This window comes from Drosophila takahashii, chromosome 2R (assembly GCF_030179915.1).
Source record: "Drosophila takahashii strain IR98-3 E-12201 chromosome 2R, DtakHiC1v2, whole genome shotgun sequence".
In the NCBI taxonomy this organism is placed as follows: domain Eukaryota; kingdom Metazoa; phylum Arthropoda; class Insecta; order Diptera; family Drosophilidae; genus Drosophila; species Drosophila takahashii.
This window is the reverse complement of record NC_091679.1, coordinates 14,040,935-14,068,291: the sequence shown is the minus strand read 5'-3', so window position 1 is coordinate 14,068,291 and position 27,357 is coordinate 14,040,935. Positions and strand designations below refer to the sequence as shown.

General features: G+C 37.7%; 1 long non-coding RNA gene and 1 pseudogene across 2 annotated transcripts; one reads left to right on the top strand and one right to left on the bottom strand.

The window, feature by feature from the left end:
• Positions 1-12,254: 12,254 nt before the first annotated feature.
• On the bottom strand, positions 12,255-12,922 carry LOC138912241 (uncharacterized). Of its 2 annotated transcripts, none has more exons than XR_011417738.1 (3): positions 12,859-12,922; positions 12,406-12,596; positions 12,255-12,341 (listed from the first exon to the last, which is right to left on the bottom strand). It is a non-coding gene; the product is annotated as an uncharacterized lncRNA (long non-coding RNA). The 2 variants fall into 2 exon arrangements; XR_011417739.1 differs by lacking the exon at positions 12,859-12,922 and adding an exon at positions 12,665-12,766.
• A 3,928-nt stretch (positions 12,923-16,850) lies between these two features.
• Positions 16,851-18,074, top strand: LOC138912153 (putative leucine-rich repeat-containing protein DDB_G0290503; annotated as a pseudogene).
• Positions 18,075-27,357: the final 9,283 nt, after the last annotated feature.

The window sequence follows — 27,357 nt, the reverse complement described above, 5'->3', positions numbered from 1 at the left end:
TAGTAGTCAGACACTTAATTTCATATTTGATGTACTTTTTGACACCATTGCGATTATTATGATTTGTAGATTTCAAAAAAAAAAAAAAAATACTTGGACCATTTCAGGATCTTAAATTTTACTGAACTTAAATTTAAATATGGAATTGTATTTTTCCTAAACCTTTTTTTTTATTTGGTAAATTTAAATGATTGTAATTGATTATAATATTTATTTTTACAATTGCATCTTTTTTTTATCAGTGTAGGTATTTATTTTTATCAATCCAGTTTTTATCAGTATCCTGATAACAGCACACTCTTGAATATTTTTATGATCGTGTAAAAGCTGTCAGTTAATAAAGCTTAGGGATGCTGAACTGCAATTACTAAGTCTTTCTTTGGTCAAGAATCTGTCCGATATTTGAGCCCCACAAAAAAACAAATGTCCCTTACTAGAGGTATTAGCAGCTTCTACACAACTGGGTTCCACTGAACTAACAGCTCTTCTCCCCTTCTAGTCAGCTTTAACGTTTACAATGGGAACTAGCTGCGCCTAGAAGAAAAGTCTGTCCGAAATCCCCCTCCCGCCAGTCGTCGGAAATCAGATTATTTGACCGATCATTCTCGGGCTCCAAAACCTGCTGCTATCTGACCGATCATTCTCGGGATCCACAGCAGTTTTCCTATTTCTCTAGACTCGAGCCTATCAAACGACCGGACCATCTAGCCCAGTACGTCGTGTAGCGTCGGCCAGGGAAACTAAAATACGACGCCCGCCCAGATTTTTTTATTTATTTATTTATTTATTTATTTAAAGTTAGCAAATATCTGCCAACATAAACATAGTATCCTACTCACATCAAGTGGAAGGGGGCAGGGACAGGTAAGTTAGGATGTTTGTTACAATTAAATTAACAGAGCATTCCGAGAATATCAAAAAATACAGTTCATTATATTGCGAACATAAAACGCGAAATGGATCATGTAACTCAAAGTTAGTTTTACAAATATCGAGGGCAATTGGTCGAAAGTGTCGAGTAGACCTTACAGGAATGGAGAAACGAATTTGACCAAGAAGGTAGCTTGAATTTACAAGTCCAGTAATTAATTTGTGCAGGAACATAACACCATGGCACGTTCGACGATCCTTGAGGGAGGGCAGGTTAAGTAGACGTAGTCTATCCACGTACGATGGCAGGTGTCGATGTGTTTCCCAGTTTAAACCACGTAGAGCAAACAAAAGGAACTGTCTCTGTACCGACTGGATAAGGTCCTCATAAATGGTATATTGGGGTGACCAAACACACGAGCAGTATTCAAGAATTGGACGAACCAAGGAAATGTATAAATGTTTTGTGGTGTAGGGGTCCTCAAATTCCTTCGACCAACGCTTAACAAAGGCAAAAACGCCTTTTGCTTTACTAACTATGATACCAATGTGATTAGAGAAATTTAAGTTGTGGTTGAATAACACTCCAAGGTCTGTAACGGAATTTATGCGTTCAAGTTCATTCGACCCAATAGAATATGTAGTTAGGAGAAGCTTCTTCCGATAAAAGGACATAAAGTTACATTTAGAATTGTTCAAAAACAACAAATTTTGGATGCACCATGAATTCAGATTGTTCAGATCAGCTTGCAAAAGTGCCTGGGAATCGGGAGTCGATAACGGCAAACAGAGTTTTACGTCGTCAGCATACATCATAACATGAGCAGAGAGAACAACTTGGGGCAAGTCATTAATGAAAATTCCAAACAGTAAGGGTCCAAGGTGGCTCCCTTGCGGAACACCAAAGGTCACGTGAACAAGGTTTGAGACTGTGCTTTTAAAAACAAATCTTTGAGTTCGGTTCGTCAGATAGGCTGAGATCCACTTAGTCAACGTGATCGGGAATCCTAATAGTGTTAATTTTTTCAATAATAACTGATGGTTCACGGAATCGAAGGCTTTACTGAAGTCCGTAAAAATAACATCGGTTTGATTATCATTTTTAAAAGCGATTCTGATGACTGAAGTAAACTCAAGAAGATTTGTAGTCGTTGATCTTCGTTTCATAAAGCCATGCTGAGTTGGGGACATTACTGAGCTGCATTGGTGCTGTAGCTGAGCGGTAATAAGCTGTTCGAAAAACTTGGGAATTGCGCTTAGTTTTGCAATACCACGGTAGTTTTTAATGTCCGACTTGCTTCCCTTTTTATGAAGTGGAATGATAAAAGATTCCTTCCAAACTTCAGGGAAAAATGAATGAAGGAGGGATATTTGAAACAGTTTAGATAGCGGTTTGCACAAGGCATCAGCACATTTTTTTAAGATACAGCTCGGTACAAGATCAGGGCCAGAAGAGAAAGACGTCTTGATTGTGTGTAAATTTTGTAAAACATCGTCCTCACTAATTAGGGGAGTAAAAAAGCAGTTGGAATGAGGAAGAGGGTATGGGTAGGAAGAGGTGTTATCGTAACTAAAAGAAGAGTACGTGGACTGGAAGAATTGTGCGAATAAGTTCGCAATATCGGAGTCGCTAGAGGCGGATATTGTATCAAGATGAAGGCATGATGGAAATAGTTGCGATTTTCGTTTCGAATTAACAAATGCGAAGAACTGCTTGGGATTGTCTTGGAATTCGATTCTGCAACGGTTTAGGTAACTGTTGTAACAATCGGAATTGTGGACTAAAAAATTGGAACGAGCAATTAGATACCTAGAATGGTCAACTTGCAGCCCAGTTCTCTTATATTTCTTAAAAAGTCTAGACATGGTGTTTTTAAGGAAAGAGAGTCGACGAGAGAACCACGGAGGCTTATGAGACGCGTTTCCAGTGGGAAATGAAGGAACGAACTTATCGAAGGCTAAATATAGTAAGCTATAAAACTGTTCTACAATATGTGAGGGATTATCATTTGAATCCATAAAAGAACAATCGAGTTGGGATAAATGCCTATTCATTTCAGCAAATTTAGCTCTTCGAAAACAGCGAAAAGTTGCTGGTTCGATTTCGGGACATGACAGTAAAGGAGCTGATGCTTCTAAAGTAACCTCAAGTGTGGGATGATACGCATCTTCAGGATTGGAGAGAGGGCTAATTCGAGTTACATATGCATTTGCGAACTCCGAGGCAAAAATAAGGTCTAAAACTTTGCTAGAGCAGTTGATGACTGAGTTCAGTTGATTTAATGAAAGATCAATAAGACCGTGTACAAACTCATGCGCTGTGGTAGGCACAAGAGCACTTGAATCAGTAGAGGGCATCCAAGAAAGGGCGGGGAGATTAAAGTCACCCATAACAATAAGATGATCGTTATCGCCAAGGGTAGTATGAATACTCTGTATTTGATTCAAGTGTCGGAGGTAGAGGCTAATATCAGACCGGGGAGGAATGTATGAGCATGATACGAAAACAAAATAATCATGAAGCTTAATCCGAACAGCGACAAACTCTAATGTACTATCCGTACCAATTATCGGAATACGTTGAGAGACAAGATTGGACTTGACGGCAATGAGAACACCACCGCCAAGACGCACTGAGCGGTCACATCTATAGATAACATAATTACCAGCAAAGATTTCGCAGTCAGACACAGAAGAATTAAGCCACGTTTCGGTAAAAGCAATCACATTGGCATTAAAGGAGACACTGTTCACGTGCAGTTTACTAAGTTTGCCCAATAAACTGCGAACGTTCTGGTAGTGTAGAGAAAAAGAATTATTTAGTTTTTTGAAGCATTGGTTGAAGGAATCTGAGGCCCGTGAACCCGAGGATTGTGCTTGTGTACATATTCGTGAACAATTACATGTTCAGGCCATATAGAAACATCTAGAACCTTATCAAGATGTTCCTCAGGAAGTCCAATTTTAAACGAAGATATCTCACGTCTCTGCTTAAACTTGAACTTCAAGACGGTAAGTACGGATCGAGAAACATTCAGTTTGCTGAGACAAAAATTAGTTTTTTTTGTGCAACGCCCGATAAGGGCATGGGAACCCTTTGCGCTACTCCATATAAGGTTGACTGTGATGGGCTCGTGTTCGTATTAGCAGGCGTCAAAATTATGCCAGAGCCAACTGCAGCAGCATGCGACGTAGATGCCTGGTCAAAGTTGACGGGATGTAGATCAGCAGGTGCGATGAGATCGGGCGGTCCAAAGGAGGCCGCGGCAGGTGTAAGTCCAGGGGAGGCGTCTGCCGCGCAGCCGTCAGTAACTACAGAAGAGGCATTACTGGTAGCCAAGCGGTAGGATTCCAGTGTTGGAACATAACCAGAGCTGACAGCAGTAGAAGCAGTAGATGAATGAGCCGTGGATTGCAGACAAGGAGATGCTCCGGTGTCAGGTCCAGAATCGGCAGCAACGGGAACGTGATCCGAGGTAGCGACAGCATTGTGGGAAGCAGCTGCCAGGATTCGGCCTTTAAAGTTGGATTCAGCCTTTTCAAACCTATTAAATAAGTCCTTAAATCCAGCTAGTAAGGACTGGTACTCCAGATCAGTTTGCCTTATGAAAGCCATAATATTGACTTTAATATGATGGCAACTGGGGCAGGTCCAATCCAGGCCAGAATTGGATTTAGTACGGTCTGCGACTAGACCAGCACTGTGTCCAAGGTCGGCACATTTAGGGTGAGCAATGTTATTACACAGCCAGCAACCAATTGTGGGTTGGCGGGAGGTGATTTTGCCATTTAAAAGGCAAGGTTTCATGCAGCAGGCAGACATAGCGAAATAATTGAGAAAATTGTCAAATAAATACGTGTAGAAAACACCGTAGATTTATATGTAGATGTAGAAAGCGCAGCTTGCAGTTTGGTCAGTGATAAGCTTTCCGCGCGTGTGATGCTCGCGCCGAAACGATAAGAGAGCAAATGCACTAACAACAACACCAGTGTAGAAGTTTGCGGTAAACTCGAGAATAGAGTAGAACAACAAAGCAAAAACACAAAACGTTTTCTGATTATATTGTAATCATTCGAATTACGTATAAAGTCACTGTCTTTTAGCAATCACAACTTGTCAGTATGATAAAGATCACCGAAAAATTGTCAGATGTCCGAATTCGGCATTAATGGATGTAGTTTACACGGGTAAAGTTCGATCAGATGGAGGAGCGATAAAGTACACGTCCGACTACGACGACGATTGCGGGGAATATGATATGTCAAAGGATGCCGTAAAGACTCGAGCCTATCAAACGACCAAACTCTTGGCCTAGTACGTTGTGTAGCGTCGGCTTTACGTTTCCTGTCAGTTCCCCCTCCCACCTTTTCTGTCCTGGATCGACCGCAATGGCTAAATGCGTTACCGTAACGTCTGCGCTCCTGCTCTTTCTGGACTCGAGCCTATCAAACGACCGGGCTTCGCCTAGTACGTCGTGTAAGAAAAAAAAAGGAAAGGTCAGTCGGCACATAGTTATATAGTATTATAAAAGGAAACCTCCTATCCATAATAAAACAAAAAATATCTATGATTTTAAAAAGGAAACCATGTATAAAGTCACCCCCTATTCTGAGACAAGTTCCTGACTGATCAAATCTGACTGCCGCAGAAGTTGTGGACTTTAAATTTACAATAAATAATAAAAATTTTAGCTAGCATTGTTATTAAATTACTTAACTCCCTTGCTCTAGATATAGTCAAGTCATTTCTGGCATTTAAAGATGGAAGCTATGCCATCCCTAGGTTCGCCAATCCAAATACTAGATGTATCTAGGTGATTGACCTTAATTCCTTAAATAATATGAAATCCTTGCGTTGGGCGCCAATTCTGTTACGTGGGCATATTAGTGCCCTAGTCCTGAAAGGACTTGGGCCGAGGGAAAGTCATCCGATGTTCAGGCACCAATTTTTGCCGGCATAAGCTCGCCGGATGGGGTGGGTTCTTGGTAAGACTTTCTCCTCTCCAACATAACGAGAATAAATGTTAAGATGCCTGAAAATTAGTAAGAGTTGTAAAGTCCGTCGGTCATCAGTCTACATTGCCCCACAAGCGTAGCTTTCGCTTGATGGTAACACGATCGCGCAATGTTTCGGCCAATTCTCTCCCCTTCACACGTTCGTGTGCCAAATGGATCGTCGCGGGCCGCGCAATACGATCCCCTATTGTCAAGGTTGTCCGTCGAAAGTTATGTCATTATTCTTCACCTACTCCACTTATCGCGTCAGCACCCCCTTTCTAAAAACTTAGCACTTCATGATTTTAAGTACGTTTTCATATTATAATTTTATTGAATGAAATATTGGCTAGTACCAATTATGAGTAATATTATTATTAGGAATACATATGAATTTAATTCTAATTGACCAACAAAGTTTGTTAGCGGAGAGTATCGAATTTACCACCCGTACAAGGTGCACACGTCAGCAAATGGCCGACTACTCACGACTACAAACGTCGCTCTGAGGCTCTTGTTTTTGTTCATACAAACACAAGGCTGATACTCGCCGCTGAAAAGTCAATTTTTATTTATATTATAAAAAGTACAACGAAAAATTGTAACTATTAGCACCTAAGTTTTCTTCGCCTTGAGGAGGCGTAAATTGTGGAATTTACTTTAGATAAGCCACTATCAAAAAGGAGGCACGGATATATATATGTATGGTTGATAAAGGAATCGTGTTCTGACAAACTTACCCCTTTATGTCCTGGGCGATGAGATCTCGACGCTCCGGATCCTGGGCTTTGGAAGATATTATAATTTATATATATATATACGTGCGCCAAACCACTGTTGTTCTTAACTACATTATTTTCACTTAAACACAAACATATAAACTATGTTAGCTGCATGCGTCGACTCCAACAGCTGGTGGAGAGAATCGGTTCTCTAATTTGCATTTAAAATTGCTTCACAATTAGTTCAGTTATTACCGTGATTATCCTCACTGATGGCTCACGCTTCTGATTTCTTGGTTTTTCACTTGTTCACTATTACTTTTCATTGGCTCGTTTTTGGGCTTCACTGTTTTAACGCATCTGCTGCTGGACACTACTTTTTCCGAAGTGGACAATGGTCACTGCGCCTCTTCTTCAAATTCAGTAGCGCGTGGATTACGAGTGCTGCGGAAATTAACATCGGAGTATTGTTCGCTTGTCAGACGTCGTCCTTATGGTGATATTGGCATAGGACAGTAGAATAGGACAACGGGTCTTGGTCTCCTGTTGGCATTGGACTCCGTGGGCAGATGCCCGAAGCCCGTGAGGAAAATCCTCCTCCCTCGGAGCTAGCGGCTACCGTCGGTATGAGAACAGAATAGGTTCTGCCTTTTCTCTATCCGGCTCGGGTCTTTTATACCAGAGTCGAGCTTTCACTTGGCTTCCGTCATAGCTTGGATTATTTAGCTGTTCCCACCTATGATATTTCTTATCTTAGGGGAGTCAACGCCCGACCGATGCACTTTGCCAGCTCCAGGTTTATGTTTACCAGCAGGTCGATCGTGGCCGTTGTTCTGGTTATACGACACCCGGGAATCGCCGACTTGCACTTTTCTTTGCTTGCTTTTCAGAGTCAACTAGCCAATTGTGCCTCTTCCTTTGCCTCAAGATTCATTGTTGTTTTATTAGTGAATCTTTCTCCATCAAATAAATTGAAGGAGAGGGCGTACGTAACAGGCTTTTTTTTTCTTTTTATTTATAAAATTACTAGCAGGTACCTCCTGGCCTGCAAAGCTCTCTCTGGACTGGTCCTGGCCAACTTTATTATGGCCTTGTGCAAGCCGGCGATCAACTCCAGCTCCTTGTTTTTTTGTTTGTTCAAGGATATCCGTGCTTGCTCAAGGTCCTCCTGCAGTCCTTGTAGTAGACCCTTGAGGCGCTCCTCGTAGGCCAGACGTTGCCGGATTGTCCTTTTACAATGGGAAATTCGTCTTTTATTTCGCCGGTCCGGCTCTTCTTTCCTGAATTCATGGATTTCCGTCCACAGCTGCTGGATGCAGTGGAAGTCTGCACGCATGCTGTCATGTGCTTCACGCCATTCCTCGATAGACCCCCGTAAGGCTTGCGCCCTACGAGCGGTCTCGGTAATCTCTTGTAGCTGTTCGAGAGTGGTCTTCATCATGCTGAATGACAGCAGTCCCCTTGTCGAGGCTTATATAGCGGACCCGCTCTCCCGGATTCCATGTTCCCTAGTCCAATTCCGACGTTCCGAGCTTTTCCCTCTCTTGAATTTTGGACGATCCTCGGATTTCACCCAGGGGGTCAAACGATATAGAGGTCTTTGGCATGGAATATGCCAACGCTCTTTCCACCGACATTTCCCAGCTCATATAACGCCTTGCCTTTACGCTGGAGTACAACACATCGAATTCGATTCGGGCCAAGCTTGGCATTGTATCCCTCAGCTTTGTTACTCTGCCGGTAGTTTTTTCGATAGACAAATTGTCCAACGGAAAATTCCACCGGTTTGCTGCGGGTGTTATAGGCCATTTCAGCTCGTTCATGGGTCCTGTTTAGCCCCTGGCTCACTTTTTGTCGGATAAGATCCATTTTATCCGGTAGGCTTATCTCTGGCTCTCCAGTCTGGATTCCACCCAGCTTCCTTAAGATTGGGTATGCAGTGCCGTGTGTCACCATTTGTGTACCAAACATGGCATAGTAGGGTTCCATGCCTATTGACTCGTGTCGGCCACTCCTAAGGGCACATTCTATTCGGCTTAACTGGTTATCCCAATTTCGCTGATCCGATGCAATCGTTGCTCGCAAAATTTGAAGCACCGATCGGTTTACCCTCTCCGCTGTATTCGCTTGCGGGGAGTAGAGCCCTGTTCTCACGTGTCGAATACCGTAGCGAGTCATTAGCTCGGCAAACATTTGAGACACAAATTGTTTTCCATTGTCAGAGTGTATGTACTCGGGTACTCCGTATTGATGGAAAATTCGGGTTTCGAGGAATTTGACTACCTCTGACGCCACTGCATGTCTCATAGGCTGTAGCCAGACAAATTTGGAGAAATGGTCGAGGCATACAAAAATCACTGAGTTCCCAGTTTTGGTTCTTGGATACGGCCCCATAAAGTCGATAAACAACCTTTGACCGGCTCGTTCCGTGACCCTTTGTTCTCCCATGGGTGGTCGGTTATTTTTCTTGGTGGTCTTGCTGATCTTACAGACCTCGCACTCTTTCACTACCTTTTTCACATCTACTGCCATTCCTGGCCAGTAGTAAAACTGTCTCAGTTTGGCTAGGGATTTGTGCAAACCCCCATGCCCTGCGGTCATGGCATTATGTGCTCTCCAGACTATATCAGATCGCAGCTCTGCGGGTACCCAAAGCTTCCATGCTCTAGTTTCATCGACGGCATCGCCCGAGCTGAACCCTATCCGCTTGTATACAAAGCCGTCCGTTGTTTGTACGTCTGGGCCTTTTAACACACTTTGGTCCACTGCCTGCACTAATTTCACGTATTCCCGGGATTGGAAATCCGTCGAGTCCAGGTTAATCTGTATGTCTTGTTCTTGCGCTTTTGCTTTCTGTAGCTCGTCCATATGCACTCGAGAGAGAGCATCTGGTACTACGTTAAGTGCTCCTTTCCGATGCTCGATGGTGAAGTCGAACGCTTGCAGCTTCAGACTCCATCGTGCTAATCTGCCGGATAGATCCTTTTGACCCATCAGCCATTTTAGACTAGCATGATCGGTGATCACTTTGAACGGCATTCCTTCTACGTAAGCGCGGAATGTGGTGATGCTGAGAAGGGCGGCATAGCATTCGAGCTCTGTTATGCTATAATTCCGCTGTGCCTTGTTTAGTTTGGCTGACATGTAGGCGATCGGATGTTCGCCGCCTGAGTCATCAGTCTGAAACAAAACTCCTCCCACTCCAGTTGTTGATGCATCGCACTGAATGGTGAAGGGTTTTTTAAAGTTAGGAGTGACAAGTACAGGTGCTGATGCCATGTTCGTTTTAGCTCTTCAAATGCCTTAATTGCCTCTTCGGACAATTCAAATTTCTTAATGCGGTCTTTCTTCAAACAATCATGAAGAGGTGCCGCTGTTTGGGCATAGTTTTGAATAAACCTCCTGTACCAGCCAGTCATTCCCAAAAACCTCCGCATCTGTTTGCGAGAGCTTGGTTGAGGAAATTCCTGGATTGTCTAGATTTTCGAATCGTCCATAGCCTAGATATCTAGCTTGGCTATAGCAAAACTTACTTTTGTCGACACTTATTGTCAGTTTTGCACGCTGCAAGCAGTTACTGACCTGGCTCAACATATCCAGGTGTTTTTCAAAAGTAGGTGAACAAACCAGTAGGTCATCGAGGTACACAAATACATTCTCGTGAAGCGACGCCGGTATTACTTTATCCATTAGTCGGCACATTCTGTGTGCTGCATTGCACAGGCCGAAAGGCAAGACTGTAAATTGATATAGTGGTCTGCCGGGTACTGTAAACGCGGTCTTCTCTCTACTTTTTGTTTCCAAGGGTATTTGCCAAAAAGCGTCTTTTAAATCGATTGCGGAAATATAGTATGTTTCCTGTAAACGATTTAACAGACCCTCGATGTGTGGCAAAGGGTATGCATCTTTGACAGTCCGGGAATTGACTTTGCGAGCGTCGAGGCAAAGGCGATTTTTCTGGCCTTTCTGGACTAGAGTCGCTGGTGAACTCCAGCTGCTGTTGCTCTCTTTGATCACACCTAGACCAAGCATGCGATCTAGCTCGGCATACACCAGCTTTTGCTTAGCTGGGGAAATTGGATAATGCCGCTGCTTGATCGGCAGGTCCTCGTCGGTTACTTCTATTACATGCTGCTCCAAGCTGGTCTTTCCTAAACCTTTATCCAGACATGATGGGTATGTCTCAATTACTCGCCTCAGCTTACTGTGTTGTTCTGGAGATAGCTGATGAGGCATGTAAGCGGTTTCGGGCTTAGGAGGGTCGTTCATATCCAAGTCTCCAGTCATTAAGTCGTATGATACTCCAGAAAATTTAATATCAATTTCAACAAAAAATATATTCCACATAATATAACCATAGGAGTTCATTGTACTTTAGAAGATTTTTATAAAATTCAAAAACCACTTAAAGATAATTTTATAAATAAATTTTTATATACAAAAACATTTGCCCAGGATGTGAAAAATGGGGAAGATAAATCTCTTATCATCACAGAAACGCATTGTAGAGCACATAGAGGGCTGGATGAGAATTATAAGCAAATATGCAGACTATATTATTGGCCTAATTTATACAAAAAGCTTATGGAATTTTTAAAAAATGTCACCATCTGTAATAAAAACAAATATAATAGACATCCAGTGCAAATTCCTATCGGGGAGGCACCTATTCCGAAAAGAGAAGGTGAAAATTTGCATACCCATACCTATTATGCCCAAAATCCAATATTCATTACTAATATACTTTCATATTCGAAATTCTTGGTAGTAAAAGCAATTCCAAACAAGAGAGAACACTATAGTCGGGTGGGTGTCCCGACTATCTAATACCCGTCACTCGGCTAAAGGGAGTGCGAGGAAGATATAATTTTTTTTTGATTTCGCATAACTTTTTAATGAATGAGTCGATTTGAAAAATGTCTTCTACATTTTGATAGGTATAAATATACACAACAAAATTGCATTTATACTTCTCGGAAATCTTTAAAGGTGTAGGCGCCAGTGGGCGATTGTTGGCGTTAGAGGGTGCGTGGAGCTCGGCTGAAATAAGCTTGCGCTGCGTTGGAAGTCCAAAAATATGTGTTTAGGGGTATCTCACTTCTAGCTTTTGTAGTTTCCGAGATCTCAGCGTTCATACAGACAGAGAGACAGACAGACGGACAGACGACCCTGATCAAGAATATATATACTTTATAGGGTCGGAAACGCTTCCTTCTCCCTGTTACATACTTTTGCACGAATACAATATCCCACCGGGAAAATTCCTCTGGAAAATAACATATTTTCATGAGGTTTCTCTATACAAGCGGAAGGCACAAAACCTCATTCACCCCTTAAATTTCTTCCATCTCTGGTTTCAAAATACACGGGGGTGACACAAAAAGTAAGGGGGAAATGAGGTTTCTATCTGGATCTCTGGCAGAAGAATGCAGGACAAAATCCACTGGTTTTTCGCCTTCCCGCATTATAGATTTTCCACACGTACCCAGTTATGGTTTTCCTCCACTTGCAATATCTGCTTTTCTACACCCTCCCAGTTTTGGTTTTTCCAGACCCTCGCAGTTTTGGTTTTGCACTGCTTTGCAGTATCTGATTTTCCACAAAAAAAATCATGTTTTTTGTAATATTTGTTTGTGTATTTATTAATAATATTTACAATCGAAGCATTGGAACTACAAATTTTTAATGCCTGAAGCATTCCCGGGTTTTGCTTGGCCGAATGCAGTTCTTAGATATCCATTTCTTGTCTGTCTTCTGAAAATATCAAAAATAATTTAAATATGAATGTAAGACCAGGAGTAATAATAAGAGTAATTACCATTATTAGGTCTCCGCACAAAATTAAAGGATCTCTCCAGAAATTATGCCTGGTTTGCCATGGCCGATCATTTACCCTCTGTTCAGTTGTTTTATGTCGGGTATCTATATCAAAAACTATGAGAAGAAAAAATAAAATATGACAAAAGCTGGCGCAACACTTCTGGTCCCAAGAAGTCTCAGTCGGCCTGGCTGAAATAAATGTAATATTTTGATTAAGTTAAATAACTAAGTTAGTACTAAAGTACTATTTATACAACCATTTAATGAACACCTCACACCATTTACCACTGGTAAAGATTAAAAACATTTCAAGTGTCACTGAAATGCAGAATTTGTGTTGAAGATAGCATCCGGAGGCGTATATTTATTAATGGCGAAAATATCTGTGATACTAACCTTTGTAACGCTGAAATAAATATTATAAAAAGACAAAATTTATTTTATCACTCACCTTTTTATTGTTTTTTAGATTAAAATTAACTATTTTCACTTTTTCCAACAAATATAAAAATGATGTTACCCTGCATTATATTCTTGATAATACCAAAATGCAGATAAAATTGGTGTTAATTTCGTTGTAAAGTAGGGTCACACTTGGCGCCGAATATATATTTCGTTTAAACAATACTTTTCAGGGACCGTAATCATTAAAGGTTACGTATATTATAGGTATATTAGGCATTTTTCGTGTTATCAATACCACCAACACGAGTTTTTATATTTTAACAACACTTTAAAACGGCTTTGGCCACAATATGACGATCAAATTATTTTATTTCACAGAAAATGTTTAAAAATGTAAAAAACAATAATTTTTTTCTTTGTAATTTAATGTAATTCCTTGATAAATGTGATTAAATATTTAAATCGTCTTACTGTGGCTTTTCTCTATAATTTTGTTGAATCCCACATTAACTCTTATTATAATTTGAAAAATGTTGAGTAAAATAAATTAAGATTATCAGGTCTATAATGATAATTATGAAATTTAATTATGATTATGAAAATAATTATATAGTTTAATTTTTTTGATTAACAATTATTAATATTTTTTCTACGAATTTTAAAATTACTAAAAATTAAAACTAAATGTGAGAACAAGTCTTTTGGTTTTGGTGTAAATCATAGGATTTTTGAATATTATAAGTTGGTGATTTTTTTGTTAAAAAATATTATAATCGTAGTGCCACAGAAATCACACAGCGCATAAGTGGCCTGATATTGATGCTACTCAGAAACCCACCCCCATTTAACGCTCAGAAATTATCTATCCCTACACCGCCGCCTACAAAAAGGAACAGGATTTCAAGAACACAAAAACCAACTTCTCACTTTCCCGCTGGGTTGGTCAATCCAATTGGCATCCTTAAGAATTCATAATTCCCGTTATTTATTGAGAAAGAATTCTTTCCCACATCTGATTCTAAGTCTATGGTTGAAAAATATCTAGCCTTTCCCAAATTAGCTACCTGTCGGGTATGGTACTTTCGTTCAACTTTTTATAGTCAATTGTAAGGACTCCGGCTGGGTCGTATTATTCCTTCTTTAAGCATTATACTGATTTCGTTATTAAGGGGTTATATACCTTTTTGAGCGAAAAAAATTGAGGGAACTTTGGATTTTTTTTCAGGTGTGTAGCAATTATTTTATGAAACTGAAGTTATTATTTATTGATAGTACATGTTTTTATCGAAACAACAAGCGTTTGATCTTGAAAATATATGAAGAATTTACAAAGTTATGGCAATTCTCTCGGAACCCTTTTTTTTATAGCGGCTTGCGGTGACCACGATTGCACAAGAACTATTTGATCGATCTTCTTCATTTTTTTTTTTTAAATTATTCGTAATGATTGTGCCGAGTTCGTGAACGATTATTTTCAAGAATATTTGCTTTTTTCTGCATACAGTAACAATTTTTCCAAAAAGTTGATTTTTCGAGTACTAAAAATTTTATTAAAAAATTTTTTTCTGCGAAATCAAAATTGACGCATAAAAACTGAGTAATACTCTGGATTAGTGGACTCACCCCGAAATTCTCGAAAAAAGTATCCTCGATGGACCGCTATTTCTTAAGAACTCTCATAACTATGGATGACTACATGTGTATTTTTATTATGATAATCAAAAGAAATCGCTGTCCAAGGGGGATTATATTAAATTAGCGGAATGAAATAAAAAGGTGGTCAGATGAGGAAATCTATAGCGTTTTTCTTTCCATTCAAGACAACAGATCTATTAAAGTTAAATTTTATGCATTGATTTAATGGCGATTCTTAATTTCGATATATGAAAAAAAAATTTAATCAATTTTTTAATTTATCAACCTTTTGCTTATGCTTTTCCGAGGCATTTTGACAAGTTGTTCTAAGATTTTCTGCCATACTTCTAACTTTAGCGTTTTTCAGGGGTGTTCATAACCTAACCGTTTGCCACATTTGATACAGTTGCCATTTGCCATACCTGCCAAGACTGGCGAATACCCTTTATATTTCTCTAGTTTTAAACCATTGTATCTCTAATTATGCAATGCATGAACCATTAAGAGTACTTTGCAATCTATCCTTAAATCAATAATATTAACCTGTTTAGCCAATAATTAGTTTTACTATAGTTATTTTGACTATTCTTTTTTGACCTGCATGTATTTTAAATCAAATAAAAACACCTCTTAACGAGGTAAAAAACTAGTGACGATCGCACCTTCAACATACAAAAGTTCTGATATCAACATTTGTGACGAAAAATTATTACACTCGTCATTAAATACACTTTCTAATATTTTCTCATTCCGCCCGCCCTAGCATACTATTTTAGCCTTTTACCTTCATAGGCATTTTCTATTGCAGCGTGCCGAATGAGAAAATCTTAGAAAGTGTATTTAATGACGAGTGTAATAATTTTTCGTCACAAATGTTGATATCAGAACTTTTGTATGTTGAAGGTGCGATCGTCACTAGTTTTTTACCTCGTTAAGAGGTGTTTTTATTTGATATCAGAAGTTTTTGATTGTTTATATTTGCTCTAATAGGAGCTAGTATATACATTAAAATTTAAATTGGTCAATCATAATTTGTAAACCATTGTATTTAAACAAATTAAGTTAAAAAGGCGTTTAAGTATTTCAAAATACCTTTTAAACGAGGTATAGCACATGTCTGTAGCTTCAGTAGTGTAGAACTTACAAACTAACGAAATTTAGCTATTTCTAGCTTTTTTTCCGCTAAAGCAGCGGGTTTTTCCAAAAGTCGTATGACAAAAGTTTCCTATTTGGAACTCCTTAAAACAATTGAAATGATTCTATGAGCCTAAAATACAGTTTGGATACCCACGCACAAAATTAAACACACAGGAAGCGTTAGTTGTTCTGAGCTGGCAAAAGTGGCTATTTTCGTTTCTGAATAACTTTTAAACGCGATTTTTTACATAAACATGATATATACCAAAATTTAAGGAATCTCAAGGGCTATACAGTTTAAAGTTGTAAGGAAAATCGTTAGAGCCGTTTTTGAGAAAAATAAAAAAGAGCTAAAAAAAAGTTTAAAAAAATGGTATTTTGTTTATATCTTTTTAACTATTACACATTTACACAAATTGCATATAAAAGGCGTTTATAGCATTTAAAAATACCTTTCAAACGAGATGCAGCACAAGTCTGTAGCTTTAGTAGTATAGAAGTTACGGCTTTCCGAATTTAAGCTATTTATAGCTGTTTTCCCGCTAAACTAGCTAGTTTTTCCAAAAGTGGTAGAACAAAAGTTTTTTATATCGATGTGATGAACGTCATATCAAATTTTCAGAACTTAAAAAACATATTTTGGACAAGTGGACAAGTGGACAAGTGGACAAACTGACAAACAGAATTAAATTTTTATTTTGGGAAGAAGAAGAAAATCTTATTTTAGCTATAACTTTTGAACGGAGCGTCGGATTTTATCATATGACCACTCATTCGACGGGTATTTTCAATAGGAATGCAACTAACACATTGCGAGGGGGCTTTTATCCCCACCGGCCCCAACAGCTCCAAAATTCGAAATTTTCACTTTTTCACTTTCACCTCTCTCTCTCCCAAACCAATTGATTTTCTTGAGGTCTTGGTATGCAATCCTTTAAGTTTTTGCAATACCTTTCGATTGGTGTATTACTCATTACGATCGGACTATCACAGCAGATTTTCAATTTTGCGGCTATATAATAGTAGTCGCCTTCGCACACTCTCCTGGTGCGCTTCGTCACTACATGGACTGCCGTCCATAGTGATTGTCTATTATATTGTCTTGACGACAGCGCGAGCGAAGCTTATATCTAATTTGTATATGTCTAATACTTACACCCTATAATATACCAAATTATATTTGACGTTCATCTTTTTTCAGGGAACAACAGTTATTAAACATATTTGAAATTATAATAAACACCCTTGACGAAAACTGAAGCGTATTGACCGTCTTGACGAAACAGTAGATCTTATAATGAAAAATATGGAAACCATGCAAAATCGGGTAGTGAAGAACATAGAAAAAACGGATTTAATTATATCTCATCTGCATAATATAGAGAAATCGATTTCCAATGGGATGCCCGAAATACAATCATCTTACTCGGAAATAAGCAATCAAACCACGAAACAAGCCAAAAATTCGTCGACCTTAATAAAAGATCAAATTGTAAAATTGGATCAAAGAGTAACTGATTTAGATAATAAGCTAGAGGGTCTTAAAGTCCAAATAGATAATAACTTTTTGCAAGTTGAAGACTTTAATGGCGAAGCTAGCGAGAAAAAGCCCGTCACAACACATGTTAATGACATTACAAAATCATTGAGCCATGAAGATATGAGACATGTGTCATCTGAGTTAAGCGAACTTCGCGATTCAACTGACAGCATTGATAAAAAGTTACAGTTTCATATAAATATCGTTTCTGAAAATATTGGAAGAATGATGAGTATGATGCATGACATTCACTTTCCTGTGGTTGATAATAATAAACCATTTAAAAATCTAAATGTAACTACCGTACAGCCACCGACAAAATCAAGCAAACTGGATGTTCTAGTTAAGCAAATAAGACCAATGGTTGCCGTATCTGAAAAAATTTATGAGGTTTAGGAAGTCGTGGTAGACACAAAATCAACTGTGGATCATCTTCTCCCCAAGTCTGCTGCCCTTTTAACACAAACTCAACGCCAGGAACGTGCAATAGATGAAATCCAACAAGATCTTAAGACCAAAACCAATCTGATTATCAATAACTTAGATATAGTTGAGAAAAGATTAAAAAAACAGGAGAATTACGTTCAAATATTAGCTAATCTTCCGGAGCATCCTGAGATGACAACAGAAAAAGCGCTTACCCGTTTTCTGGAAAACGAGTCAAAAAAGTAAAATGTTTTCTATTTGTTTACTTTATTCTCTAACCAATCTATCTTTTAAGCCACTCTGTTATTGATGAAATTTTAAAAAGATCGAATTCATCTTTGTCCCTCCCCTACATTCAACCGTCCATAGTGACCACCTCATTGCCTACACTGCTTGCACCCTCAACTGAAGATATAGTGCTTAGTCAATTACATTCAACTTCAATAAACACCAACGTCACTTACAATAACGGATCTTTAGCCAATGGATCTAAATGTGGAACCCGAAAAGAAATAAATAAATAAAGAATAAAGAAATAAATAAACTAGAAAAGACGGAATTATTTTTCCAAGCATAAAAAAAAAGCCAGCTTTTATAAATACCACGATGGCCAATGATATTTTAGCTCTAAAGGATGTTAAAGTAAGTGTTAAACGTTTAAATTAAACTTATAACAAATAGGAGTGTTAAAGTGAGTGATAAATATTTTTATAATAGTCTGAATTCAAAAATATAAAGAGAACTAAGTTATTTCAAGTAATAGAGGGCTCAAATAGTCCAAGGGCATCAATAGTATGTGGCTCTTGTGACCAAACGGCTCGTTTAAATTGCGCGCCATGTTTACTGAAGGTTCCTTAGAACATCAGAGGGCTGCATTAAAAATTTGAGCTTAAAGCGCCATTAGTTGAATAAATTACGAACCAATTTCCGTCAATGTCAAATTCCTGAAAATCGTCTCATTCTGTTCGCTCGCAAGATTGTTAGAAAAATTTTTTTTCTGAAGCCCAATTTTTTGCCCAACGCGTTTCTCTTACTAAATATTTTGTTGGTCTTCAATCTTCGTGGTTTTAATCAAAACTTCAATCATTCCTTCTGGGGTGGAAATAGTAGATGGTTCTATATGATAACACATGGTCTTTATTTTATTTCTTATGACTTCTGGAGGTTGGTAGAACTATTGGTCATAGTCACAGTATTGGTTTTGCTCATGGTCGAATTTGTAGGCGAGAGTTTTATGAGCTAGATTGCAGTCAAACTGAGCAAAGTGACCTTAGTAGCGGTAACGCGTAATTTTTAAAGAGTAATGGAATTGTAGAAATCAAGGAAGAACAAGAGAGAACGTTATAGTCGTGTTGGTGTCCCGACTATCTAATAATCGTAACTCAGCTAAAGGGAGTGCGAGAGAGATAGATATATAAGCAATTTTGATTGCGCATAACTTTTTAGTTAATGATCCGATTTGAAACATGTCTTCTGAATATACACAACCGAATTGCATTTAAACATCTCGGAAATCTTTAAAGGTGTGGGCGCCAGACACATTTAAACATCGCTAGTGATCGATTGTGGGCGTTATAGGGGGCGTGGCGCTCGGCTGAAATAAACTTGCGCTGCGTAGGAAGCCCAAGAATATGTGAGGGAAATCTCAAACATCCAGCTTTTGTAGTTTCCGAGATCTCACTGAGATCATCTCAGCGTTCATACGGACGGACAGACGGACATGGCTAGATCGACTCGGCTAGTGATCAAGAATATATATACTTTATGGGGTCGGAAACGATTCCGAAAGAACAGCCTTTGCGGTGATACCAGTCTCATTTCAATGACTCTTTATTTATAAATGGGTCACTCTCCCCTACTATTTGGATACCAAACGGATTATCTAACGCTGTTGTTGCTTGATGCAAAATTGATAAACTAAAATCGTTGTCTTTACTATTAGGTCTTGCAAATATAACAATTTTATTTTACCACTTCGTGAAGAATTGATGAAGCAACTTGAAGATAATTATTTTTTTCGGAAATCACGCGAATTTTTTAAATTTAAAATTCTCCTAAAAATACTAAATTAAAAAATTAAAATTTTTTAAAAATATTTTTCTGAAAGATATTGAGATGTCCCACAAAATATTTAAATTTCTCACGAGTCTCAAGTGCTGCATAACTTAAAAATCTGAGCTTAATTAGAAAAATATTTTTAGAAAATAAACGGTAAGAGTTACAAAAAAAAAAAACCCATCCTTATATTTTAATCATCTATCAAAAAAAAAATTTTCATTTGATTCTGAGATTTGACGTGGAATGAGCCATATAGGAATACACACATACATACGTACATATGGGCACTTCCACCAAAAGGTCCACCAAGCCAAAAACCTTGAAACTTGAATAAAACAGATTTCCACATGATTTTGCTCCGATATTAGTTTCTAAATAGTTTGATCTTAAGCTTAACTAAAAAAGTTGGAATATAGTTTGATTATATTTATGACAAACGCCACCAAAATACACAAAAATCAGTTTTAGGCTATTTTTTTGTTATTTTTCGGACCTGTGTTCAGTTGTTAATTTATCCATTAGGAATGCTAATATGTGACATTTTTTTGCACTGAATGCTTCATTTACATGTTAAACTATTAAGTTAAAAGCAAAACATCCGGCAATTGAGGGATAGAGGTAAAGAAATCCACTTTACAAAACAGTCGGAAAAAAAGTCCCGAGCGACATGTCCCGAGCGAATGTGTTTGAAACTGCATACCAAAAAACGGCAAACAATTTTTGAGTAAAAATAAAAAAAAATCGCATTCAAATATTTCATCAGAATTCGCTAAATTCTGTTGTTGAATGAACTTCCCCGAAACCCACTTCTATTTTTGTCCCGAGCGAATACGGCAGCTTTTTAACGATACCTTAAAAACTTAAAATGGTCAAAATCAAGATTTGTACACAAAATGAAGCTTGGGAAGAGTGAAAAGCCCATTATTAAAATTAAAATCCATTTTGTTCCAAATTTTTTTCAACTTTAAAGGTGTGCAAACGTCCCGAGCGACAATATGGAAGTGCCCATATGCATTTATGTACTTAAAAAACTAATATGTAATTTCTGAGTGCACAAATAACATTCCAATTTAATATTCGCACAACGTTGATAATCTGAAAATTGTACCAGCCAGAACCTACATACAAAAAATTTAAAAAATTGGTTTTAAATTGTGTTAAATGCACAAAGAAACTTTTTGGAAAATGTAGTCTCCCAAAGGCTTAGAGGTTGAATTACACCCACAGCTTTCACCCAAGAGTTGGAGCTTTAAGTGCGTTTGTTTTTTTTAATTTTTTTAACGTTCTTTTGGGGGTCAAAATAAAAAAAAATCTGCATTCGCTTAGATAACCAAAATGATAGATTTAGAGCCCTTTTCTCATCCGCCTGTTAAATTTAGAGTAGGGTTAAACCTCTGATTTTCCATACGATTTCAAGGTTTTAACCCTACTTTAAATTTAACAAACGGACGAGAAAACGGTCCTTAGGCTACCAGAACGGTTGAGTTAAGGTGGGAATAAGGTGAGGCTAATGCGGGCTAAGTTGTGGCTAAGGGGTACTAGATAGATAGGTGACACACAAGTTTTATTAAAAAACAAGAAAGGAAGCTAGCTTCGGCCAGCCGAAGCTTATATACCCTTGCAGATCATTCCTATTAATTAACAAATCGCAAAAATGTTAAATTTTCTAATATTTCTCATTAATTTTCCGATCGTTCCTATGGCAGCTATATGATATAGTCGTCCGATTTTGATCAAATTAAAATTGAATTTCGGAAATATTTAAAAAGAGTCATATCCTAGAGTAGAAGATAATACAATAAAAACCAAAGAAGCTAGAATTTATTTCCTATTACTTTTCCATTAATTTACCGATCGTTCCTATGGCAGCTATATGACATAGTAGTCCGATTTTTTAAATATTTAATTCGAAATTCAGAAATATTTAAAAAATAACATCCCCAAAAGTAGAAGGTAATATTTCAAAAAACACCGAAGCTAGAATTTTTTTAACGTTTTCTTTTCCGATCCTTCCTATGGGAGCTATAAGATATAGTTGTCCGATCCGGTTGGTTCCGACATATATACTACCTGCAATAGAAAGAAGACTTTTGGGAAAGTTTCATCCCGATAGCTCAAAAACTGAGAGACTAGTTTGCGTGGAAACAGACAGACGGACAGACGGACGGACAGACGGACAGACGGACATGGCTAGATCGACTCGTCTAGTGATGCTGATCAAGAATATATATACTTTATGGGGTCGGAAACGTCTCCTTCACTGCGTTGCAAACTTCTGACTGAAATCATAATACCCTCTGCAAGGGTATAAAAAGAAGTTAAAGTAAGTAAGTATAGTAAGGAAATATTTTAAAGTTAGGTTTGCTAAGGAGGGAAAAAATTGGTGTTAAGGTGGAGAAAGGTGGTTAAAATTATGTTAATTCGGCGTGAAGGTTGAGTATGGACGGGTTACACTGGGGTTAAGACGAGAAAATTGTGTAAACAGAATTAAGGTGCTGAAAAAGTGTGCCATGACTAAGATTAAAAAAGGAAAGAGGTGGGGTTAAGGTGAGGTAATATTGGAGTAAATGCGGTTCTAGGTGGGTTTACTGTTTAGCTAAGGTTAGGCGCGATTTTACTCGGATATTAATTTGAATTTGGAAATATGAAAAAACCAGCTTTGCTTATAGTAGCGGACAACGGCGCTTCGGGTATTGCTAGTCTATGATAATGTTATGCAATGAGACACGATTGCAGATAAAAGGTTCTTATTATGTAATTAAAGTATTTAAGGGATGCGCGAAGGGGGAAAAGGTCTTGCCTGCCGTTTAAGTTTAAGAGACTACAATTTCCTCTAAAACTTTGCTTTGCAATAGCAATAAATTAATTGCAAGGGCAGACTTTGGCTGGACTAGACCTTAAAGAAAATTGCTTCTTTCATGGACAATTTTATGTCGCATGCTCTAGAGTTAGCTCTGCCTGCAGCCTTATGATTCTCGCTCCTTTTACAAATGTGGTTTACACAAAGGTTTTAAAGTAATCATGTTACAAAGAAGAAAGGATGCTAGGATGCTTATACCCTTGCAGATCAATCCTATTAATTTACGCATCGGAAAAATGTTAAATTTCCTATTATTTCTTATTAATTTTCCGATCGTACCTATGGCAGCTGATATGATATGATATAGTAGTTCTATTTTGATGAAATTAAAATCGAAATTCGGAAATATTTAAAAATAGTCATATCCCAGAGTAGACGAGAATACAATAAAAACCAACGAAGCAATAAATTATTTCCCATTATACTATTATTAATTTTCGGATCGTTCCTATGGCAGCTATATGATATAGTCGTCCGATTTTGATCAAATTTAATTTAAAATTCAGAATTAGATAAAAAACTGTATTTCCAAAAGTAGGAGGTTATACGTTAAATAACACCCAAGATATAATTTTTTTAACCTTGCAAAGGGGAATAATGATTTCAGTCAGAAGTTTGCAACGCAGTGAAGGAGACGTTTCCGACCCCATAAAGTATATATATTCTTGTTCAGCATCACTAGACGAGTCGGTCTAGCCATGTTTGTCTGTCCGTCCGTCTGTCCGTCGGTCCGTCTGTCCGTCTGCTTCTACGCAAACTAGGCTCTCAGTTTTTAAGCTATAGGGATGAAACGTTCCCAAAAGTCTTCTTTCTATTGCAGGTAGTATATAAGTGGGAACCGACCGGATCGGACAACTATATCCTATAGCTCCAATAGGAAGGATCGGAAAAATACATTAAAAAAATCCAGCTTCGGTAATTTTTAAAATATTACCTTCTACTCTTGGGGATGTTATTATACCCTTGTAGAGGGTATTATAATTTCAGTCAGATGTTTGCAACGCAGTGAAGGAGTCGTTTCCGACCACATAAAGTATACATATTCTTGATCAGGACCAATAGCCGAGTCTATCTAGCCAAATTAAGTTTCGGAAAGTCTGCAACAATTTCCTTTGGCCAAAACCTTGATGATAGACAACGAACCAAGTTTCTCTGCATCTCAATTTAAATCTTTTGCGCAGATGTAGTTTTCGCGCATGGTGGGTTTTTGCCGGCTCAAGGTCGAAGTGTTTTTAGTGCCTTTTTGGTTTTAGTATTAAAAGACACTTTTTTCCTCCTTTCTTCCAATATATTTCAAACCCCTCCGGGGTCCGTATTCAGGGCTGTACAAATATTAACAATAACACAAGCATTTAACACTTAATTATTCCTAATACACATTTCAAAAAACCTACATCGATGACTCTGCGTCCGATCTTGACACTGCGGAGTTCTAAACTAATTTCTAATTTTCTTTTGGTCAAGTAAGTGTCTGTGTGTAGTGTGTGTGGGAGTATTGTTTATGTGAAGCATCCCAGCGGGAAAGTGAGAAGTTGGTTTTTGTGTTCTTGAAATCCTGTTCCTTTTTGCAGGCGGCGGTGTAGGGATGGATAATTTCTGAGCGTTAAATGGGGGTGGGTTTCTGAGTAGCATCACTATCAGGCCACTTATGCGCTGTGTGATTTCTATGGCACTACGATTATAATTTTTTTAACAAAAAAATCACCAACTTATAATATTCAAAAATCCTATGATGTACACCAAAACCAAAAGACTTGCTCTCACATTTAGTTTTAATTTTTAGTAATTTTAAAATTAGTAAAAAAAATATTATTAATTTTTAATCAAATAAATTAAACTAAATAATTACAATCATTATGTCTATTATCATAATATTTATTAATGATTTTAATTTATTTTACTCAAAATGTTTACAAATAATAATAAGAATGAATGTGGGATTCAAAAAAAAATTATTAAGATAAGCCACGGTAAGACGATTAAAATATTTGATCACATTTATCAAGGATTGCCATTAAATTACAAAGAAAACTATTATTGTTTTATACATTTTTAAATATTTTCTGTGAAATAAAATAATTTGATCGTCAGATCGTGGCCCAAGCTATTTTTAAGTGTTGTTAAAAAATAAAAATAAAAATGCCTAATATACCTATAATATACGTAACCTTTATTGATTACGGTCCCTGAAAAGTATTGTTTAAACGAAATACTAATTCGGCGCCAAAGTGTGACCGAACTTTACAACGAAATTTACACCAAATGTATCTGGTATTTCTTTTGGTATCATCAATAATATAATGCAGGGTCACATCATTTTTAAATTTGTTGGAAAAAGTGAAAAAAATGTGAAAATAGTTAATTTTAATCTAAAAAGCAATAATAAGGTTAGTGATAAAATAAATTTTGTCTTTTTATAATATTTATTTTAGCGTTACAAAGATAGTACCACAGATATTTTCGCCATTAATAAATATACGCCTCCGGATGCTATCTTCAACACAAATTCTGCATTTCAGTGACACTTGAAATGTTTTTAATCTTTACCAGTGGTAAATGGTGTGAGGTGTTCATTAAATGGTTGTATAAATAGTACTTTAGTACTAACTTAGTTATTTAACTTAATCAAAATATTACATTTATTTCAGCCAGGCCGACTGAGACTTCTTGGGACCAGAAGTGTTGCGCCAGCTTTTGTCATATTTTATTTTTTCTTCTCATAGTTTTTGATATAGATACCCGACATAAAACAACTGAACAGAGGGTAAATGATCGGCCATGGCAAACCAGGCATAATTTCTGGAGAGATCCTTTAATTTTGTGCGGAGACCTAATAATGGTAATTACTCTTATTATTACTCCTGGTCTTACATTCATATTTAAATTATTTTTGATATTTTCAGAAGACAGACAAGAAATGGATATCTAAGAACTGCATTCGGCCAAGCAAAACCCGGGAATGCTTCAGGCATTAAAAATTTGTAGTTCCAATGCTTCGATTGTAAATATTATTAATAAATACACAAACAAATATTACAAAAAACATGATTTTTTTGTGGAAAATCAGATACTGCAAAGCAGTGCAAAACCAAAACTGCGAGGGTCTGGAAAAACCAAAACTGGGAGGGTGTAGAAAAGCAGATATTGCAAGTGGAGGAAAACCATAACTGGGTACGTGTGGAAAATCTATAATGCGGGAAGGCGAAAAACCAGTGGATTTTGTCCTGCATTCTTCTGCCAGAGATCCAGATAGAAACCTCATTTCCCCCTTACTTTTTGTGTCACCCCCGTGTATTTTGAAACCAGAGATGGAAGAAATTTAAGGGGTGAATGAGGTTTTGTGCCTTCCGCTTGTATAGAGAAACCTCATGAAAATATGTTATTTTCCAGAGGAATTTTCCCGGTGGGATATTGTATTCGTGCAAAAGTATGTAACAGGGAGAAGGAAGCGTTTCCGACCCTATAAAGTATATATATTCTTGATCAGGGTCGTCTGTCCGTCTGTCTGTCTCTCTGTCTGTATGAACGCTGAGATCTCGGAAACTACAAAAGCTAGAAGTGAGATACCCCTAAACACATATTTTTGGACTTCCAACGCAGCGCAAGCTTATTTCAGCCGAGCTCCACGCACCCTCTAACGCCAACAATCGCCCACTGGCGCCTACACCTTTAAAGATTTCCGAGAAGTATAAATGCAATTTTGTTGTGTATATTTATACCTATCAAAATGTAGAAGACATTTTTCAAATCGACTCATTCATTAAAAAGTTATGCGAAATCAAAAAAAAGTTATATCTTCCTCGCACTCCCTTTAGCCGAGTGACGGGTATTAGATAGTCGGGACACCCACCCGACTATAGTGTTCTCTCTTGTTTGGAATTGCTTTTACTACCAAGAATTTCGAATATGAAAGTATATTAGTAATGAATATTGGATTTTGGGCATAATAGGTATGGGTATGCAAATTTTCACCTTCTCTTTTCGGAATAGGTGCCTCCCCGATAGGAATTTGCACTGGATGTCTATTATATTTGTTTTTATTACAGATGGTGACATTTTTTAAAAATTCCATAAGCTTTTTGTATAAATTAGGCCAATAATATAGTCTGCATATTTGCTTATAATTCTCATCCAGCCCTCTATGTGCTCTACAATGCGTTTCTGTGATGATAAGAGATTTATCTTCCCCATTTTTCACATCCTGGGCAAATGTTTTTGTATATAAAAATTTATTTATAAAATTATCTTTAAGTGGTTTTTGAATTTTATAAAAATCTTCTAAAGTACAATGAACTCCTATGGTTATATTATGTGGAATATATTTTTTGTTGAAATTGATATTAAATTTTCTGGAGTATCATACGACTTAATGACTGGAGACTTGGATATGAACGACCCTCCTAAGCCCGAAACCGCTTACATGCCTCATCAGCTATCTCCAGAACAACACAGTAAGCTGAGGCGAGTAATTGAGACATACCCATCATGTCTGGATAAAGGTTTAGGAAAGACCAGCTTGGAGCAGCATGTAATAGAAGTAACCGACGAGGACCTGCCGATCAAGCAGCGGCATTATCCAATTTCCCCAGCTAAGCAAAAGCTGGTGTATGCCGAGCTAGATCGCATGCTTGGTCTAGGTGTGATCAAAGAGAGCAACAGCAGCTGGAGTTCACCAGCGTCTCTAGTCCAGAAAGGCCAGAAAAATCGCCTTTGCCTCGACGCTCGCAAAGTCAATTCCCGGACTGTCAAAGATGCATACCCTTTGCCACACATCGAGGGTCTGTTAAATCGTTTACAGGAAACATACTATATTTCCGCAATCGATTTAAAAGACGCTTTTTGGCAAATACCCTTGGAAACAAAAAGTAGAGAGAAGAACCGCGTTTACA